The sequence below is a fragment of the Quercus suber genome, unplaced genomic scaffold (assembly GCF_002906115.3).
Source record: "Quercus suber isolate HL8 unplaced genomic scaffold, Cork oak 2.0 scaffold_179, whole genome shotgun sequence".
NCBI classification, from domain to species: Eukaryota; Viridiplantae; Streptophyta; class Magnoliopsida; order Fagales; family Fagaceae; genus Quercus; species Quercus suber.
The window spans coordinates 1,166,741-1,187,256 of NW_027069638.1; the positions used below are offsets into that span (position 1 = coordinate 1,166,741).

At 33.6% G+C, this 20,516-nt stretch overlaps 1 pseudogene; it reads right to left on the reverse strand.

Annotated features, from left to right (window-relative positions):
- Positions 1-20,295, reverse strand: part of LOC111987136 (disease resistance protein At4g27190-like) — a 38,838-nt pseudogene extending 18,543 nt beyond the window's left edge.
- Positions 20,296-20,516: the final 221 nt, after the last annotated feature.

Consider the following 20,516-nt stretch of genomic DNA (forward strand, 5'->3'; position numbering starts at 1 on the left):
GATTTTATTGCATTGAGTTTAGTATTAAGAAGTGAATAATCGAGCATGAAATAAAGAATCAGTGCAGTTTTGCGACTAGCTCATAAGAAGTTCACAAGAAAGGTTCCCGGGAAAAGGGCATGTGAGAAGCACATGCTAGAAGCTAAAGAGTCAAGTGTCAGGCTGCGTTTCGAGAGTATTTGCAAGACAGGCATCTCGCGAGGTACCCGCAAAACTCTCTGTCTGGAGGATTTTAAGTGTGACTTTCTTACCCTTCACTTATACTATATATACCCTCATTACCCACAAAAGTAAGAGAGGCAATTCATAGAGAGAAAACCCTAGGTAAGTTTTACAACACAACACACCCATTTTTTTGAGTGAGAAATCATTGTAGTTTCTTCTCTTTCCCTCTCCCATTGTCATACCTTGAAAGGAGATTTGTACCCAAAACAACTCCCACCTCTTCAGAGTGTAGTGAGTATTTTGGAGCTTGTGACTTTGGGGTTTTGCCAAAAGAAGCCGGTGAGGCTTGGTAATGTAATTGCTGGCGGATGTAATCTGGCATATTGAGGATCCAGAAAACTAGTGAAGACAAGACTCGAGAAGTCTGTTGATAGCAAGAGCTTAGAGGTTCAAGTACATTGGTAGACTAGGCTTAAGGGTTTTTGTTATTCGTGTACTCCAACTTATTTTTAGTGGATCGATTTCCACTTAGAGGGTCGTGGAAAGATTTTTCACGAATTTTTCGTTTCCTCTTCATAATAGTTTTGGTGTTATCTTTTTTGCACTCTCTTCCTTACTCTTATGTTTACTTTTATTGTTTATTATTATTGTATCACTAGAGTAGATCCGGTGATTAGTTCATTTACTCTTTTCGCACTTAGATAAGTTAGAGTAAAAGCAATTAACTTATTTTAAAATTGGGGGGTCTAAACAAGCTCTTGGGTTTTAGCACAAATCCAAGCTTTCAAAAAATAATAATAATACTAATGAGAGTATCAAACCGAACATAACATAAATAAATAATAGTTATGTATATACTAACTTAAGGGCTACAAAATAATTGAAATAAATAAACATTATAATTCATTAAAATTATCATCAAATTTGGGAAAACAATAGGCTTCAAAAAGAGAAGCAATAATATATATATATATATAGAGAGAGAGAGAGAGAGAGAGAGAGAGAGAGAGAGAGAGAGAGATTTATGATAAAGAAAAAAATAGTACAAAGTAATATAGAGTAGATAAAAAAAATTTAAAAAAAAAAAAGTCAACTACTAACCATTAATTTAGAAACAAAATGGTTGTCAAGAGTAGTAAAAAATAACATAGAAATGACAATACAATCATAAAAAATTTAAAATGTTACATTCACTTAATTAAATCAATAATCAACAATTAATTACAATCATACAAAATTTAAACTTAAAACAAATCTAACTTTAACTAGGGAGACCATATTTCCTATCATAACTAAAAAAGTGATGTTCACTGTAGTAATAGAAATGACAAAAGAAATAGGCAATTTTAAAAATCTAAATTTTTGACATTTCATTTAACCTTATTTATAAAATAATATATATATATATATATCCTTAAATGTTTATATTCTTCAAACACTATAACTTTTAAAATTCTAATGAATTGTTCTGCCTCTCATTTGATGTCTCTATTATGCAAATTATCAACTAGTAAATACATCTTAATTGTAAGAAATGTTATAAATGAGATAATGATAGAACTAATTAGCAACTATCATTATGGAATGATAGTCTATGTTTTCACACATCTAAAAAAGTAAAATCTATAGAGTTTATTAAAGATATATGTAAAGATCCTCAAAAAAAAAGTATATGTAAAGGTTTTTTTTATAATAAAAAGAAGTATATGTAAGATTTTTATTATCTTAAAATACAATAAAAACTAATTTTAAAACTACAACAATTACTACTCCATAAATCCAACACAACACTACTTTTAATATCCTAAACAGCTTATAAATTTCAACCCAAAATCATCATACAACTACACAATCAAAGCATGGATATACAACATGAATTACCTTCTAAATTACTACTTGAACTACTATGTACATACAACAAAACTTATTTATGCTATGCATATAAAAATTGAATATACATTTCTATCTGAGACACAATTTTTTTATACGTTGGTTAACAACCACAAAATCAGTAGAACATCTTTTGTTTTTTAGAAAGAAGAAGGGGCCTTTTATTTATTTATTTATTTTTTTTTTTTGAGGAGCCAAAACCTTTAAATTTAAGGTATCAAAAACTAAATAAAACAATTCTACAATAATAATAAAAAATTATGTTGCAATAAATATGATTATGAAATGCATTACTCTCCATTAAATTATTCTAAATTATAAAAATTATAAAATAACGAAACCACCTCAAAAAGAATTATCGTGTGCAATAACAAATTACCCTTTCATTAAATTACTCTTCATTAATTTCGTCTAAATTGTAAAATAATTGTGATTTTTTTTGTACATATCAATAACAAATTAGAAGACTTGTGGATACTTATTAAATTTTATAAAGATGATAAATTGTATCTTAAAAATTTATTTGTTAGAGTTAAACAATATTATGTGTTGGAAATCCATATCTAAAACAAGTCCAAATGTGTTTGCGTTCTATGTGTTTAATGTTTTAGAAGTTGTAATTGAAGATTAAGTTAAAGACATGAAGTCTTGTCAAGGACTATAGCTCAACTGATCGAGACTCACTCAATTTCTACACCAACCTTGATACCTCTCATTAGATCAACATTAGCTTCTTCTTTTTTGTGCTGTTTTGCATTTTGTTTTAAGTCGGCTCTAGAAGTGGATTTTTGTAGTACTAATAGAGATTAGAGAGCCTATTTGAAGACACATTAAGCATGACTTATTATAAGGTTGTAGAGGTATATAACCCAAGGTATTGAGAGATAAAACCCTAGTCTCCACCAATTGAAACTTGTAGTTAAGAAAGAAAAGAAAAATATTTTGCTACAACTATTGGGTGCCAAGTGTTAAATACCTAGCATTGTGCCTGACATCGAATTGAAGGTCAAGGAGTGTCCGTAGTTAAGTTATTTTACGAAGAACCTACATCATTCAAGTTATTGTAGTAATAGACACGGATTAGGTATCCGTGCATTGAAGAGATTCACAAGTAGAAGAGTCTAATTGGGGTCGAGTTGGGTGTGGTCATGTAAATTTCTACTGCAACAAGTAATAATATGATTAGGCATATTCTTGTTTTATTAAAACTTCCATTTTACTTTGTCAATTCTTCAATTTCGTGGTGACCTATAAACTACCTGTAGGGTTTTTCCAATCATAGTTTTCCGCTTGTAATCATATCGTTGTGTCTAAATAATCAATTTGAGTAATTGGTTAAACTTGACCTTAGTCTAAATTTCCAAACATTATATATACGCTTCGAATTTCTCTTGATTGTTATATCAATAACATAAGCCTGCTCTTCAAATAAAACTTCTTGGTTCCATCACTTGGCATATAGATGGATTATATCAAATTGTCGTTAAATCAAGGCACTCAACAAAGCCCCACATAAATGGGTGAAGTTGATGAAGAAAATGAAGATGCTCTTGATAGTGGCTGCAGAGAAGAAAGCTTGAGGATTCCATACAACTAGGGATGGCAAAAATCCAGTTGACAACTTGTAATCGAATCAGACTCATAAGCTTGTTTTTGTTTTTGTTTTTGTTTTTTTAAACATTTTCTTCCAGAAAAAAATGTAAACAAAAAACCAAAAAACTTGTACACCTAATTTTTGTCTTTCTTGACACCCTCTGTCTCTCTCTGTGCCATAAACATCACCACAAAGCTTGTCATCATCGTTGTCCACTGCCTCACTGAAATTCACAAATCCTAATGAATGTTCAATTCTCAAAAGTACTACTTGTTAAGATTCACTCTTTCTCGCGCCATTGGCACACTACTCAATTTCAATCCGAAGGTACAACCTCTCAATCTTTGTCTCTCTTTGTCTATTTTATTGCATCGAGATTTAACATTATCTTACAAAAGAAGGAGGGTGGGGGAAACACAGAGATTAGGAGCTATTTGATTAGGAAATATCGGGCTAAGCAAGTGAACTTAGAGAGAGGGAGAGAGATGTGGAAATAGGCTGAAATTGTTGTTGTTTTTACTTTTGGTGTTTTTGAAATATGTGAGGCTTTTTTTGTAAAGTGGGTTCGCTCTAATTCTCTCAAATTAAGGAAAAAAAGAAAAGAAAAAGGAAAAGAAGGTACGGGTTGGTTCTAGCTACCCATAGCTGCAGGGCGTTTTGGCGGAAAGTAGGGTTGGGGTGCAGGCAGGCAGGGTGAGGAATGAGTATCAGATTAGGGTTGGGCTCGAGACAACCCAATCCAAACCCACCCATGGCCGTCCCTATGTAATATGATCAACATCTGATTTTAAGAAAAGTGAGAGCCAAAGAACAAGGAGAAAATATACACTTTTTAAAGAAACAATTCACTGGAACATCATTTTTTTTTTTTCTTTTTTACTTTTAATTCCGTAGTACTGCCTTAGGAATAAGGATCATGATTCTTTCTTTTTTTTTTTTTTTTTTTTTTTTTTTTTTTTTTTTTTTTTTTTTTTTTTTCGTCTTAAGCCTCTTTCTTTATGGGTAATATAAGCGCAACAAAACCAAACAAGGGACCGATCGTTACATTAACCAAAGTATAGCAAAAATCAAATCCAGCAACAAATTTGAAAAAGGAAATATAGAAGGTCGAACGTAACTCTCTTTTAAGATAAAAATTTATCAATGAAGCTGGAACAGGTTGTTTTCCTAATCTAACTACTGAGCAACTGAACAATAATAGTCAACTTGGTGAATGGCAATAAACTTGAATGGCAGAGGCTTAAAATATTAAATTCATTGTAATGCTTAAAGAAAAAGCTAAAGGTGAGGGAAATATGTTAATATTACTTAAGAAAATAAGAAAGATTTAACAAAATTGAAATATATATATATATATATTAACAAATCTATAACAAACTAGAGAAATTTTGTATACTTATTAAAGTTTATAGATATAATAAATTGTATTTTAAAAATCTATTTGTTATATCATGCGTTGGAATTTCGTATCCAAAACAAGTCCAATTACATTTGCATTGCAAAGTCTATAGTGTTTTAGATGTTGTAATTGAAGATTAAGTTAAAGACACAAAAATTGGTCAAGGACTGCATCTCAACTAGTTGAGACTCACTTAATTTTGGCACCAAACTCGATATCTCTCATTTGATCGATATTTGCTAATTACCTCTTACCTGATTTAAATTTTTTTTAAGTTGGCTCTAGAAGTGGATTTTTGTAACCCTAATAGAAAGCCTATATGAAAACTCATTAAGCATGACTTTTTTTAAAGTTATAGACATAGATACACTAAGGTTTTCACTATAAGGTTGTTTTAAGTTCGTTGTCATACAAATGGATTAAACCAAATTGTTGTAAGTTCAAGAAACTCGACAAAGCCCCCACATACATGGGTCAAGTTCACGAACAAAATGGCGATGCTCTTGATAGTGGGTGGAGAGATATGGACATAAAACTTATCCTTGATGCAAACCTATAGCAATAGGAAAATCACTTGCAATTCCTCCACTTATTCTCACGCTAGTTACAATTTCGTCATAAATATTTTTAATTATCTTAATAGTTAAGAGAAACTCCTTTGTTTTTTTTTTTTTTTTTTTTTTTTGGTGGGGTGGGGGGGGGGAGGGTCTAAGTAAGAAAATAGCTTACATGGTAGATCATCCTAGCATAAAACGAAATTGATTCTCTGATAATTTTGTTTCATGTCTTAACCTATGTTTGACAAATCTTTCCCAAAGTTTCAAAGTGTGGCTCATAAGTTTAATTCCACGATAATTTGTATAGTTTTGAATATCCCCCTTGTTCTTATAAATAAGTATTAAGGTATTTTGTTAGCACTTTAGATCTTATTGAAAACGTTTTGTCAACCAACATACACCACATCACCCAAGCACTTCTTACTTCAATAGGGATTTCATCCGGTCCCATGAGCTTTCTCATTTTCATCCTCCATAGTGCATCATTTACCTCAGCCATCCTAATTCTTTGAGCAAATCTACAATTTCTATCCTCCATTGGGTTACCCAAATCGATCCAATCTTTCATATCATTTCCAAAATGTTGTTTGCCCACATCCTCTTGATTCTCCAATAATGTCTTTAGCCATTCTATTAACATCTTTATCTAAATTTTACTTGCCTTCTTTGATTGAAAAGAAATTATAGAACAAATAAATATGACTCTGTTGAACATGACCAGATTAATAACGGTGTATGGTAATGAACTAATGAATTGTTGGTAGATGCCTAATAATATAGCATACATTAAACTGAATCAAGATAAAGGCCAAGGCACTCGCACCTTATGAATGTTGGACTTGACATAAACAAAACTTGTCAAATCTCAAGGTATGGTATGGTGATATAAATCATATAATGCACATGTATTATACGAGTACCCAGTAGGGAGGAGATGAATTGCAAGACTTGGGAATGCAAATTCTTAAGATTGGTAGAAACTGGGAGTAGATATCCATTTTAACAACCCAACGTGGCTCTGCCCCTGGGCATGACGAGGTTGGTGTCTTTAAAGAAGATAGCATCTCTATTTCTATCAATCATTTTTGGAGTATGTATTTAAAATTTTCACAATGTACGTATTTTCAAAGTATTTTACTATTTTTTAAAAGTTATTTCCAAAAGGAAATAGATCCCCCCACTCCCCAGTTCCCCCAAAGTGAGCGGCCCCCAAAATTTTATTATAAATAAATAAAAATTAAAAAATTCCTACTCCTTTTATCATTAAGTAATCCTTGGCTTGAGGACTTGATCGTGTACATTAAGTTTCCAATTGTTTGAAAATGCTTGATTAATACGTAAAAGGTTAAATTCATTGTAATGCTTAAAGAAAAGGCTAAACAAGAGGCAAATATGTTAATAGTACTTGAAGAAATAAGAAAAATTTAACAAAATTAAAATAATTGTGATTTTTTATTTTTGGTACATATCTATAACAAACTAGATAATTTGTATAGTCAATAAATGTTATTGTTAGTGTATAGATTATGCTAGATTAGCCCATTGGGCTTAGCCTAATATATTACTTGTACTGCACTTATATTACTTGTACTACACACATACCTAGCCTATATAAGGCTCTCTTTTGTACATTGTTTTACACACATCAATATACAGATTATTCAATCTTTTTCTCACTTTATATTGTTAACATGGTATCAGAGCCTTTCCTCTGATTTTTTGGTTTCTGTTGACATCTCCGGTGTTCTTCCGCTGCCCTCGCCTTCATCCAATAGTCACTGTCAAAAGCGAGTCACCGCCGTCACGCCCACAGCCCTAGAACACTCGGATTTCGTCAGTTTGTTGATCAAACCGCCAAAGTCAAGGCACACATTGATAGATCTAACAATCCCAAGCAAAACCCAACCAAGAACGGCCAGAAATTACATCTCACGCGCTCCCACGCGCCAGCTGAAGTTTCTACCTCAGGATCACGCGCCTCCACGTGCTTGCACGCGCCACCACGCGCCTCACGCACTGGTACATCTCCATCACGTGCCCCCACTCGCCTGTTCTGTATCGCGTCTTGCCACGTTAGCATACGTCAGCATCCAGTCGTTAACCGTTGACCGAGCCGTTGACCGTTGACTTTGACCAAAGTCAAAATTTTTCAACAGGACCTGTCTTGCTCAGTTTTTCACGTAGATTCCGATTTTGGGCTCCGTTTCTTTATTTGAGGTATATAAATCCCACATTTTGGTTATTTTCTTCATTATGACTCAACAAAACGAACGAGATATCATTCGTCCTATCACCATTATATTAGATGGTCCTACTAGCTATCATGCATGGTTTCAGAATATGACTATTTTTCTCAAGGGTCGTAAACTGTGGAGATATGTAACTAGTTCAATTCCTAAGCCAGTACCAAACCCTAAGTCCAAAGCCACAGCTACTAGAGATGCCTCCAAGACTGCTGATGATTATGAAGAACGCCTAGAGGAATGGGAGAGTATTTAGAATAAGATCTTGTCTTGGTTTATCAATACATCTATTCCCTCCATTCATAATCTTCTTCCTCGTCTTGAAACTGCTGAGGCTGCTTGGAAATTTTTGGCTGATCGCTATAATTGTACTAATGATTCAAGCTTGGAGTTTCACATTGAATCAAAACTTTATCAAATGCACCAAGAGCCAGGTCAGTCTATTTCTGATTTTTATTCTCAGACTTCTACTATGTGGGAACAACTTTCTACTAAAAATCCTCCATTAGTGTGTTCTAAGGACATTGAGCTCTTTGTCAAATATTGGGATAGCTGTAAATTTGTGCACTTCATGATGGGATTACGTGAGGATTTTGAGCCTACTAGGGCTTCTCTGCTTAGCCGGTCTCCTACTCCTTCTCTTGATACTGCAGTCAAGGAGCTCATCTCTGAGGAGAACTGTCAGCCTACTCATCACATGTCATCATTTGATCATGTATTGGCTACACCATCTCCACAGCCTCCCATTGCTGCATTCACTGCTCCTCCACGAATAAACTCTGGGCATCCCACCTCTTAATTTTCCAAAGGTACTCACTGCAAGTTTTGCCGTGCTAAAGGCCATGACATCTCAGTTTGTCGCAAACTGCAAAAATTTGTGCAAGAGCAGAATAAAGCTTCTCTTCCTCAGGCAGCTACTGTATGTCCTTCAGATCCATCGGTTCCTACAGATCCATCTTTGGCTTCCTCACTTACTACGGTTGATATTGAGGCAGTTGTTCAACAAGTTTTATCCCGTACTTCCACTGCCCTTTTTGTCACCTCAAATAAAGAACCTTAGTTTTTTGATACTGCATGTTGTAACCATATGACTCCTGATGAATCTCAATTTTTTGATAAGACACCCTTAGAACATCCAATCATTTACACTGCTAATGGAACTCCTATGCCTATTAGTCATAAAGGAATAATCTCTTCTCCTTGTTTATCCTTTAGTGACACTTTTCATATCCCAAAGTTATCCCTCAATTTGTTTTCTGTTGGTCAACTTTGTGAATTAAGCGTAGATCTTCTATTTACTAATCATGGTGTGTATGTGCAGGATCCCCGGACAGGTCAAGTGCTTGGGACAGGCCGTAAGGTTGGTCGCATGTTTGAGGTTCATGACTTGAAGATTCCTTCACAAGTTGTTTCTGTAGCTACTACCACTGCCACCTCCTCACCTGATCTATGGCATGCTCGTCTTGGTCATCCATCCTTATCTCATCTTCAGTTGTTAGCTTCTCAAGGTCATTTAGGTTCAGTTCAGTTTCAAAAATTTGATTGTACTTCCTGTCATTTTGGCAAACAAACCAAATTGCCCTTTAATAATAGTGACTCATTTTCTTCTGCACCTTTTGATCTTATACATTCTGATGTTTTGGGTCTTGCACCTATTCCCACCTATTCCCACTGAGGGGGGATCTAGATATTTTGTCATATTTGTGGATGATGTTCCTCAATATACTTAGATTTATCTGCTTCACCATAGGTCCGAACTTGTGTCTATCTACCAAACATTTCATAAAATGATTGAAACACAGTTCAATCGCACTGTCAAAGTTTTTCAATCAAATAAAGCTCCAGAATATAATGATAAATCTTTCCTATCCTTTTTAGACAATCATGGTACCCTTACTCAGTGGTCTTGTCCTTACACCTCTCAACAAAATGGTCGTGCAGAATGAAAACATCGTCACATTCTTGATGTTGTCCGCACTCTTCTCATTTCTGCCTCTCTTTTTGAGCACTTTTGGGGTGAGACCGCACTCACTACTGTATACACTATTAATCGTATTCCTTCACCAACTACACACAACAAATCACCATTTAAGTTTTTCTATGGTCAAACCCCCGACTACTCCTCTCTTTGGGTTTTTAGTTGTGCTTGCTTTGTCTCTCTTCCTCCTCATGAACGAACAAAGCTCTAGCCTTGTGCTCATCTCTATTGTTTCCTTAGTTATGGTGCATCTCAAAAGGGGTTTTGCTGCTATGATCCCATTTCTCATCGTCTTCGTGTCTCCCGTTATGTTGAGTTTTGAGAACATCGTCCTTTCACGAGTCTTCAGCAGTTTCCTGCGTTCTCTTCCTTTGAGTCTCCTATTTTTACTGATCTTTTCCTCCCTCTCTATCCTGAACTTCTGGAGGATTCTTCAACATCGGCTGTCTCTCCAAACGACTCATCTCCGGTTCTGTCCCTGGCATATGACCCACCTGTCTTGGATCCTGTGGCACCACCCTCTCTTGAGTCTCCTGATGGTTCTGAACTTCGTCGTTCCACTAGGGTAAGCATTCCTCCCCCTTATCTCTCTGATTATCACTGTTCTTTTGCCTTTATCACCCTCTATGAACCTCACACCTATCATAAGGCCCATACTGACCCTCTTTGGCAGCAAGCTATGAATAATGAACTAGATGCCCTTTATAAGAATCACTTAAGATGTGGTTGATTTGCCTCCTAGTCAGTCTGTAGTAGGTTGTAGGTGGGTTTACAAGATCAAGACCAAGGCTGATGGATCTGTTGAACAATACAAGACTCGCCTAGTTGCCAAGGGCTTTACTCAGGAATATGGCATTGACTATGAGGAAACATTTGCTCCTGTTGCTCGCCTTACATTTGTCAGATGTCTCATTGCTGTGGCTGCTGTTCGCCGTTGGCCTCTTTATCAAATGGATGTGAAGAATGTTTTTCTCAATGGAGACCTTCAACAAGAAGTGTACATGCAACCACCTCCTGGCTATCCACACTTAGGCAGTCAAGTTTGTCACCTTCATCGTGCTCTTTATGGCCTCAAGCAAGCTCATTGAGCTTGGTTTGAAAAGTTTAGCTCAATTGTTGCTCAGCAGGGTTTCACTTCGAGTCCTCATGACACTGTTCTCTTCGTCCAAAGATCCTCTGCTGGTATTACTCTTATTCTTCTCTATGTTGATGATATGATTATTACTGGAGATGATTCTGTAGGTATTCACTCTCTTCAGCACTTTCTTAGTCAGCATTTTGAGATGAAAGATTTGGGCACTCTCAGCTATTTTCTTGGGCTTGAGGTTACCTCATCCTTTAATGGATACTATCTTTCTCAAGCTAAATATGCTTCTGATCTTCTCTCCAAAACCGATATCATTGACAACAAGACTATTTCCACTTCCTTGGAATACAATGCAAAACTCACACCCTTGGATGGTGAACCTATATCCGATGCTATTCGCTATCGTCAGTTAGTTGGTAGTCTGATATATCTCATTGTTACTCGTCTGGATATTTCACATGCCGTGGGTATGATTAGTAAGTTCATGGATGCCCCTCGTTCTGTCCACTGTACTACTGTTCTTTGGATTCTTCAATATGCCAAGGGCACACTCTATCATTGTCTACACTACTCCTCTCAGTCTTCTTTCGAGTTTCATGCTTATTCAAATGCGGACTGGGCAGGTGATCCGACTGATCAATGCTCTATCACAAGTTTCTGTTTCTTATTAGGTACTTCTCTTGTCTCATGGCGCAGCAAGAAGCGGAATGTTGTTTCAAGTTCCAGTACTGAGGTTGAGTATCGTGCCCTTGCCAACACCACTTGCGAGCTTGTCTGGCTTCGCTGGCTCTTGGTTGACATGAATGCTCCACAGCCCACTGCTACTCCTCTTTATTGTGACAATCGTAGTGCTATCTACATTGCTCATAATGATGTCTTCTACGAATGCACCAAGCACATTGTGATCGACTGCCACATCACTCACCAACATCTCAAGAAAGGCAATCTTAAATTGTTCTCCATCTCATTTGCTGACCAACTTGCTGATATCTTCACCAAGTCTCACCCGCCTGGTCGTCTTTGAGATCTTATATCCAAACTCCAGTTGGCTTCCTCCTTGCCACCTCGAGTTTGAAGGGGGATGTTAGTGTATAGATTAGGCTAGATTAGTCCATTAGGCTTAGCCTAGTATATTACTTGTACTGCATTCATGTTACTTGTACTGCATACATACCTAACCTGTATAAGGCTTTCTTTTGTAAATTGTTTTACACACATCAATATACAGATTATTCAATCTTTCTCTCACTTTATATTGTTAACAGTTATAAAGATGATATATTGTATCTTAAAAATTTATTCGCTAGAGTTGAACATTTGTATGTTGGAAATCCATATCCAAAACGAGTCCAAATATGTTTTTAAGTTGAGTATTTAGTGTCTTAGAAGTTGTAATTGAAGATTAAGTAAAAAACAAAAGGACTTGTTAAGGATTGCATCTTGATTGATCAAGACTCACTTAATTTCAGCACCAACCTCGATGCCTCTTGTCTGATTGATATTTGTTGATTATGTTTTAGCTGTTTAGCATTTTGTTTTAAGTCTACTCTAGAAGTGGATTAGTGTAACCAAGATAATATGAAAACCCATTAAACATGACCTTTTATAAAGTTGTAGAGGTAGATACCCTAAGGTTTGCACTATAAAGTTGTTTTAAGTCCTTTGTCATACATGTAGACATAGTTGTCAGTATCGTACGATACGCGATACGTATCGTATCGTCGGTAAAAAGTTTTGTATCATATCGATGTATCATAAGTGTTCATAAATCTACAATATAGTGTGTGTATATTATGAATCATATCGTATTGTAAAATCGCACATATCGTACGATACATAGACAAATGCTTTAAAATGAGATTTTTTCTTAAAATTTGTACTTTTATTTGAATCTAACAAGTTGTTAGACTTGTTTTTAACATAAAATTATTAGTTTACTTAATTTAGCCAACTAAAATAACATATTCATAAGTTTTTTTCCTCTCTCTCCTACAATTGGACTACACAGTACACACTTACTCTTTACTTTAATATTTACAAATTTATTTTATATACTATGAATAAAATATTAATTGACAACATAAATTTTTATTTTTATCATTATTCTTATAAGTCCAAGAAACTAGAATGCCAAAAAAAAATTTATAAATTTTTTTTTTAAATAAAAAGAACAAGAGATAGTAAATGTTAATGGCAAATGATGATGAAGAAAATTTTAATGAAGAAATAAGTTTGCAAAGTTATAAACATGTTGATAGAATTGACTTAGATGAGGTTGATTAGGCAATATGATGAAAATAAATTATTATTTTTGGGTTATTTGCAATATATTATCACTTTTGAATTTAAATAATTTGAATGTGTTTGTTATAAACACATACTAGTTTGATTTATTTAGTTAGCTTATTAAATATTATTACAAAAGTGATGAAAATATTAGTCATTAGTTAAATATATTCAAAATTTATAATGAATATACCCTCTATATATGTATATTTATGATTTTTTTTATAGATTTTATTAAATGTTTGTGTATCTTACGATACACAATACGATAGGATACACTTTACAGAAAAATTAAAAAACGATTCACGATACGATTCACGTTTTGACAACTACCAAATTGTTGCATCAAGACACTCAACAAAGCCCCCCACATACATGGGTGGAGACAAAAAAAAAAATAATGATGATGCTCTTAATAGTGGATGGAGAGAAGAAAGCCCTAGGATTCCATACAACTAGGGAAAGCTCAATTCATATGCTTGTTTTTGGCTTTTTTTTATTTATTTTTATTTAAACATTTTTTTCCTAGAAATTTGTAACAAAAAACCAAAAATCTTTTAAACCTAATATATGCATTTCCTGACTCCCTCTCTCTTTGTGCTATAGGCATCACCGCAAAGCTTGTCGTCATCATTGTCCACTGCCTCAATGTAATTGGTAAAGCCTAATGAATGTTCAATGCTTCAAACTACTACTCATTGAGATTCGCTTGTTATCACGCCATTGGCGCACTACTCAATCTCAATATGAAGATACCACCTCTCAATCTCTGTCTCTCAATATGTCTGTTTTATTGCATTCATTAGGATTTAACAAAATAAGAAAAAAAAAAAAAACAAAAAAAAAAAACAAGACAAAAGCAGATCGGCTTGGTTTTGAGTACTCATAAGGAGATTTGGCAAAAATGTTAGGTTCTAAATATTTAGGAATAAATGTTTAGATTCTAATTTTATGTAAGTTGGAAAACTGAGAACAAAAACATGTTTAGTTTAAGTGTTAGATATTGGTCGTGATGGTTCAAGTCAAGATTAAAAAATAATCAAGCAGAAGAATTCAGAATCTGCAAGGCTCGACCGATCGAAAGTCATTTTCTACAGAATTTAAATCAGGTCCAAAGCCCGCGAAAACGTTTAAGGTTTATCTCCAACACTATCTAGTATAAAAGGAAAACCCTAAATATGTTTCAGAAGTTCTTGGAAGTCTTGTGAGTTACTCCAGTGAGATTTGTGAGGTTTCTGTAGCCTTCTAACTCAACAAGCATCTATCAGAAAGAAAATCTACATTCAAGAACAGGTAGGGGTGGCAGTTCCTGTTGCAAAAAGAAGAATTCAGAATCTACAAGGCTCAACTGATCGAAAGTCATTTTCTGCAAAATTTAAATCAGGTCCAAAGCCCGCGAAAATGTTTAAGGTTTGTCTCTAACACTACCTAGTATAAAAGGAAAACCCTAAATATGTTTCAAAAGTTCTTGGAAGTCTTTTGAGTTACTCCAGTGAGATTTGTGAGGTTTCTGTAGCATTCTAACTCAATAAGCATCTATTGGAAAGAATATCTATATTCAAGAACAGGTGGGGATGGCAATTCGTGTTCGCGTGTCGAGTTCGTATCGTGCTAACTCATGAGTATTTAATTATATAGGTCAACACTAACCTGACATGTTTATTAAATGGGTCAAGATTCCTCAACCCTAACACGACCCATTTATTAAACGGGTTAGTTGTGTCAACCTGTTTACCAGATTTTATCAAAATGAAAAAAAAAATATATATATATATATATATAAAAAAAACATTTTTAATATAAAATTCGAAATTAACAAGTAACTGTATCACAAATAATCATTCAAAACTAAAACTACCCAATATCACAAATAATCAATCATAATATGTTAAAGAAAATTAATTAATAAGTTTATATGCTTAGGGTTTGAAGGGTAATTGTAAAATGTCATTTAATTAAACGGGTCAACGAGTCAAATGGGTTTTATGTATTGAACACTAACCCAACTGTTTATTAAACGGGTCAATCGTGTCAGCCAATATGAGACGAACCCATTAAGTCTCAACCTATAACCTGCTAATTTTGTGTTGTGTCATGTCGGGTTCACGAATTGTGTCAATTTTGCCACTCTAAGAAAGGTGGATCAAGTTGCTGCATACAAGATCAACTTCTACCGATGGTCTAAAGTTTTGAGTGGGATCTTAGAGTCACAAACATGGATGTTTGTGTGCGACAAATTCCGATAGAAAAGGCCTTGGATTCAAAACTAGTGTGGTCATGTGAGTAAGTATTACAAGAGATAACTTTAGATTTAAGAAAAAATCATTGAAAACTTCCATTTTACCATAGTGAATTTGTTGTCTTGAGGATAGTTTAAATTAAATCATCTCCAAGTTTTTACCTTGAAACGGTTAGTTTTATTGGTTTTCTTGTATTTATATCGCTGTCTTTTTTCATTTTCCGTTTTAAGTGATATGATTGTTTGTGTTTAAACAGATTTGCATAATAAACACCTAAGTAATAACTTAGTTAATTAATTAGGTTAAATAATCTGAGTATACAAGAGTTTAAATGAACAATAGAAAAGTCGGATTAGGGAGTGGGTATCGACTCAGATTGGGCTTGAGACTACTAACCCTAACCCACTCCATGGCCATCCCAACATTGATATGACCAATATCTGAATTTGAAAACAGTGAGAGCCAAAGAAAAAAGAGACAATTACACATTTTAAAAATACAATTTACTGTACTCATCGTATTTTTTACTTTTAATTCCGACATAAAGATAATTGTAGTAATGCCTTAGGAGGCAACCTACACGTAAGAATCGCGATTCTTTCTTACATTTTTTTTTTTTTTTGGGGGTCTTAAGCCTTTTTCTTTATAGGTAGTATAAGCAGAACAAAACCAAACAAGTGACTAATCATTACATTACAAAGTATAGCAAGAATAAAATCAAGCAACAAATGAGAAAAAGGAAATATAGAAGGTCGTACGTACCTCTCTTTAGGATAACAATTTATCAATGAAGCAGGACAAGTTGTTTTCCCACTCAGCCTGCTGAGCAACTGAACAATAACGTTTAACTGTGTGAATGATAATAATTAAACATGAAGGGCAGAAAATATCGACTATTATTCCTGAAGATCACATTTTACGGACCAGAAGCCATTCCATTGCATCAAAAATAAAAATAAAAATAAAAATTCTCTCCTTCCATCATTCACATAATAAATAAAAAATCCAAATCAAAGAAAATTCTAAATAAAGAAACTAAACAAAGTACCCTCTCCTTCGTGCCACAAGTTTGCCAGATGTTTTTCACTTTTTCTGCACCCTTGACTTACCAATGTGAATAAACCTTCAAAGTGAAAAGTTGGAAAAGTGTCTAGTGTTTTTTTTTTTTTTTTTTTTTTTTTTTTTGGAGAAATGGAGCAAGAGTTTGAGAGGATGAGATCACAAAAGCTGACTCGAAAACTATTTAAAGAAAGCAAATTGAGGAATGACAACTCGCGAAGGAAGTAAAATGAAACCCCCCACCGTTTTTTTTTTTTTTTTTTTTTTTCGAAAGTAGAGAAAAATAAAATGAGAGGACGACAACACAGAAACTATAGCGAAATTTTGATTCAAATGAAAACTGAAAACGAGGAAAGGATGCAATCTTTTCAACTGGATTTCATTTCAATGATATTGAATTTCCTTTTCTTATCCTTCCGCCTTAAACTGCAAAAACAACGATTACTCACACAGGTCAAAGTAATGCAATACTTATGCACATGCGTTTTTTTTTTTTTTTTTTTTTTCGAAAGTAGAGAAAAATAAAATGAGAGGACGACAACACAGAAACTATAGCGAAATTTTGATTCAAATGAAAACTGAAAACGAGGAAAGGATGCAATCTTTTTCAACTGGATTTCATTTCAATGATATTGAATTTCCTTTTCTGATCCTTCCGCCTTAAACTGCAAAAACAACGATTACTCACACAGGTCAAAGTAATGCAATACTTATGGCCACATGCGAATGAAAAACGCCAGTCGAACGTTCAAAAGGATGCTGAAAATGACGAAGACACAATATAAACAAATATGTGATGTAATAGCTTTTAAGGATTAAGATTGAGAGTTCAAAAAAGTAATTTTTAAATTTTAATCTCACATTTTCAACCTCAGAGTAAAAGAAAATGTAAAAAAGAGTAAAAAAGGTAAATATATTTGTGAGTGGGAGCCGGTGGGGTCCGATCCTAACCCGAGGACAACAATATTTGTGAGTGCGAGCAGGTACTGAGAATGTTACAAAAAATTTCATAAACGATATATATTTCATTATTGAAACCTATGCACCATGTCTTCTCCTTGGAGAGTTAAAACGTTAGTAGACAAAGGAGCACCATTGTCTGACTTCGGACGGGTGAAAGTGCTGGAATACTTATTCTATTATCATTTTTCATAACAATCTTGATTTTTACGAACTGTAGGAAACTTTAATAGACATATTACCTTTTTATTTTATTTTTTTTTCTATCACTAACAATCTATTAAATCAGAATTGTGGCAAGGTAAATAGCAATGCTAGGTAAAGTTATTTATTCTAGCATCACAATATTTATTACATAAATATTTATTACATATTTTTTCACAACTATTTTGTATGATAAATTGTGATAAACTGTCTTTTACAGTTTACTTTTACATGAACTAAACCACTTTTTCTATACCATTGGGTCTAGCTTAGCTTAAGTAGTTTTTTTCCTAAACATCTTATTTTGTGTTAATGAAAAACTGCCACATCATTCATTAACTTAACAAAATATAGAGATTAAAATCGACTACCATATCATTCTATCTCAAGGAAAAACTAACTAAATGTCCAAATAAAAAACTACTAAAGATAAAGTCAAACTCTTCACAGTTAATAATGTAGGATCGTTTTGAGAATAGACTTTGAAGGTTGTATTCTTAGAATTATTATTGCTGTTGAAGCTATTATAGAACCACAATCTTTACAATTTGGTTGTCTTTTACTTTCACATTGATCATTATATTTTCTCTATCATCCCAAATCAACCAAATGAGATATTTGTGAGAAATAGTGCGATAAATATTATTCTAGTCTTCAATAAAAATAATGGACCGACTAGTCACGATAATAAGAAAAAATGTCTACTAGTCACCACCAGTCAAACCTAGTAAAAAATGATAGCTGGGAAAGACTACAATAAAATTATAAAATAAATAAATAAAAGAGATGGGTATAGTGATAAAAAATACAATATCTTATATAAAAGTAAAATTATTAGTAAACAATGTCCTCTCTTTGAGAAAAACAATTTCTCAAAAAACATCTTCGAAAAAGTTAAAGGTTGGCAGACAAAGAAGCATCACGCGTAACTCAAATACCAATGCTCTATATAGAAAAAGAATCTCACAATATTTAAGTGGGTAAATTTCAAACTTTTTCTCCCAAGGCACATGGGATCATTTTTTTTTTTTTTTATAAAAACACATAGGACCATTTAATATAAAGTGTGTTAATTTTCGAGATGACACGAGTTAGTATTTAATTGGATTGATAATGTCGTACGTACCTCTCTTTGGGATAACAATTTATCAATGAACAAAGTTTCTCACCAAACTAGTTTGGAGAGAAACCCTACAAACTCACCATATATCTTTATATTGAATGTGAATTTTGAAAATCTAACCGTTAGATTGCATGTTCTTATTACATCCTTAATGCTTACAAAATTTCAAGAAAATCAAAGATCAATTGCTATGTCATCAAATAAATGTTATAATATCAAGTTTTTGTAATCTAAAGTTGTATATAAAAAATACGTCAATTGATCAAATAGTAAATAATATCCGATTTGAACGAAATTTGATATGCATGTTAAGGACATAAGGAACACGAAATTCAACGGTTAGATTTTTAAAATTCACACTCAATATAAAGATATATGGTGAGTTTGTAGGGTTTCTCTCCAAACTAGTTTGGAGAGAAACTTTGTTCTTTATCAATGAAGCTGGAACAAGTTGTTTTCCCACTCGGACTGCTGAGCAACTGAACAATAACGTTTAATTTGGTGAATGATAATAAACATGAAGGGCAGAAAATATCTACTGTTATTCTTGGAGGCCACATTTTACAAAGCAGAAGCCATTCCATTGCATCAAAAAAAAAAAAAATTTCTCTCCTTCCATCATTCACATAATAAATAAAAACTCCAAATTAAAGAAAATTTTAAATAAAGAAACTAAACAAAGTACCTCTCTCCTTCGTGCCACAAGAGTTTGCGAGATGTTTTCACTTTTTCTACACCCTTGACTAACCAATGTGAATAAACTTTCAAAGTGAAAAGCTGGAAAACTGTCTAGTGTTTTTGGTTTTTTTTTTTTTTTTTTTTTTTTTTTTGAGAAATGGAGAAAGAGTAACTGAGAGTATGAGATCACAAAAGCTGCCTCGAAAACTATTTAAAAAAAGAAAATTGAGGAAATGACAACTCGCGAAGGAAGTAAAATGAAACCCCTCCCTTTTTTTTTTTCTTTTTTTTTTTTCTTTTTTTGTGGAAATAAGATGCAATGTAGGAACTAGCTAGGAAGAAGCATCAAGTATATCACTCTTTCTTTTTTTCTTTTTTCTTTTTGAAGTAGAGAAAAATAAAATAAGAGGACAACAACACAGAAACTATAGCGAAATTTTGATTCAAAGGAAAACCGAAAACGAGGAAAGGATGCAATTTTTTTCAACTGGATTCCATTTCAATGATACTGAATTTCTTTTTCTGATCCTTCCGCCTTAAACTGCAAAAACAACGATTACTCAAACAGGTCAAAGTAATGCAATACTTATGGCCACATGAGAATGAAAAACGACGGTCGCACGCACAAAAGGATGCTGAAAATGACGAAGACACAACACAATATAAACAAATATGTGAATCATGTAATGTGAACTCAAGCAAGGCATAGGGAATTATACTGATGTAAGGTAAATATATTTGTTTCTTTTCTCCAGAGAGTAGATATATTTGTGAGTGGAGAGCAGGTAATTGCATTGGGGTCCGATCCTAATCCAAGGACAACAATATTAAAAAATGCCAAATGGGTTTATTCTTTTGCTGTCATTGTACTGAATGTTATAAAAGATTGCATAAACGATACATATTTTATTATTGAAACCTGTGCACCGGGTCTTCTCCTTGGAAAGTTAAAACATTAGGAGAAAAAGGAGCACCATTGTTTGACTTCAGACGGATGACTCGAAGAGCTGGAATACTTTTGGGACCACATTTTAATCTATTACCATTTTTCAT